General features: G+C 46.5%; 1 pseudogene; it reads left to right on the top strand.

The window, feature by feature from the left end:
* Nucleotides 1–514: 514 nt before the first annotated feature.
* On the top strand, nucleotides 515–1775 carry LOC101116394 (large ribosomal subunit protein uL4-like; annotated as a pseudogene).
* The last annotated feature ends 513 nt before the right edge of the window (nucleotides 1776–2288 follow it).

Genomic DNA, 2288 nt, shown 5'->3' with positions numbered 1-2288 from the left:
TGAAAGAGAATAGATAAATAAAGTAGCAAGAGACAGCTCTACACATGGTCAATACTGAAATCAGACTGATTCTATTCTTTGCAGCCAAAGGTGGAGAAGCTCTATACAATCAGCACACAAGACCTGGAGCTGACTGTGGCTCAGCTCATGAGCTCCTTATAGCAAAATTCAGGCTTAAATTAAAGAAAGAGGCTAGACCATTCAGATGTGACCTAAATCAAATCCCTTATGATTATACAATGGAGATGACAAATAGATTCAAGGGACTAGATCTGGCAGACAGAATGCCTGAAGAACTAGGGACAGAGGTTCATAACACTGTCCATAAGGCAGTGATCAAAACTATTCCAAAGAAAAAAGAAATGCAAGGCACAGTGGTTGTCTGAGGAGGCTTTACATGTAGCTGAAGAAAGAAGAGAGGCAAAAGGCAGAGGAGAAGGGAAAGATATACACAGCTCAATGCAGATTTCCACAGAGCAGCAAGGAGAGATAAGAAAGCCTTCTCAAGTGAGCAATGCAAAGAAATAGAGGAAAACAGGAGAGGAGTGTGGCCTGCCCCTCTCCCTGCCATTGGCACGTGTGCTCCAAAAAGCGAGAGCCATCTGGCCAAAAGGTCATTATGCCTGCTGTGTTCAAGGCTCCCATTCTACCAAATATTGCTAACTGTGTTCACACCAACTTGTGGAGAAACAGCAGACAGCCCTACGCTGTCAGTGAATTAGCAGGTCATCAAACCCGTGCCAAGGCTTAGGGTACTGGCAGAGCTGTGGCTCGAATTCCCAGGGTTCAAGGGGGCAGGACTCACCTTTCTGGCCAGGGTGCTTCTGGAAATATGTGTCATGGGGGACGCATGTTGGCACCCACCAAGTCCTGGCAACACTGTCACCAGCGCAGCAGCGAGATGCCATCTGCTCTGTGCCGGCTGCCTTGGCCTTCCCCGCGCCAGCCGTGTCTAAAGGTCACCGTCCGTTGTTTCTGAACTCCCTTTGCTAGTCGAAGATAAAGTGTAAGGCTGCAAGAAGACCAAGGAGGCTGTTGTGCTTCTGAAGAAACTTAAGGCCTGAAATGATATCAGAAAGGTTGACGTCTCTTAGCAAATCAGAGCTGGCAAAGACAAAATGAGAAATCCTCGCCGTATCCAGCACAGGGGACCATGCCTCATCTATAATGAGGACAATGGTACCATCAAGGCCTTCAGAAACATCCCTGGAATTACTTTGCTTAATAGACGCAAGCTGAACATTCTGAAACTTGCTCCTGGTGGTCATGTGGGACGTTTCTGCATTTGGACCAAAAGGGCCTTCCGAACTTGGATGAACTCTATGGCACTTGGCATCAAGCAGCCTCCCCGGGCACAAGGCACTGAATACAGACCTCAGCAGGATCTTGAAAAGCCCAGAAATCCAAAGAGAGCTCTAAGCACCACGCAAGAAGATTCATCGCAGAGTCCTGAAGGAAAATTACACTGGAAAACCTGAGAATCGTGTTGAAGCTCAACCCATATGCAAAGACCATGCACCAGAACACCATTCTTGGACAGGCCAAGAGCCACAGAATCTGAATGGATAGGGCAGCAGCGGCACTGGACGAGAAATCAGATGAGAAGGGGGTTCAGGCAAGAAGTCTGTGGTGGGAAACAAAGACAGCTGTTGGTGATATGACGTTGAAGAAGCCTTTAGTGGGAAAAAAAGGCCACAGGGACCAAGAAACCAGCAGCTGAAAAGAAGCCCAGAGAAAAGAAATCCACCGCAGAGGAAGAGAAGGCTGCTGCGTAGACTTAGTTTTGTTTATGTGACACCAAATCAGTCTGGACAGCCAATTTTGAATAAAGACCTAAACAAAGAGGTAATGAGAAGCATGAAGAAGAAAACAAAGAAACAGAGGAAAGCAATAGAATGGGAAAGACTGGAGGTCTCTTCAGGAAAACTGAAGATGTCAAGAGAGCATTTCATGCAGGCATAGGCACGGTAAAGGACAGAAACAGTAAGGACCTAACAGAAGCAGAAGAGATTAAGAAGAGAAGAGGCGGCCAGACTACACAGAAGAGTGTTCTGGGTATTCTAGCTCTTTGTACAGAAGAGCAGTACAAAAGAGGTTTAATGACCCAGATAACCATGATGGTGTGGTCACTCATCCAAAGCCAGACATCCTGGAGTGTGAAGTCAAGTGGGCCTTAGGAAGCATCACTATGAACAAAGCTAGTGGAGGCGATGGAATTCCCGTTGAGCCATTTAAACTTCTAAAAGGTGATGCTGTTAAAGTACTACACTCAGTGTGCCAGCAAATTT

This window comes from Ovis aries, chromosome 4 (assembly GCF_016772045.2).
Source record: "Ovis aries strain OAR_USU_Benz2616 breed Rambouillet chromosome 4, ARS-UI_Ramb_v3.0, whole genome shotgun sequence".
Lineage (NCBI taxonomy): Eukaryota > Metazoa > Chordata > Mammalia > Artiodactyla > Bovidae > Ovis > Ovis aries.
Note: the sequence above shows the minus strand (reverse complement) of the source record. Positions and strands in the feature narration are given on the sequence as shown.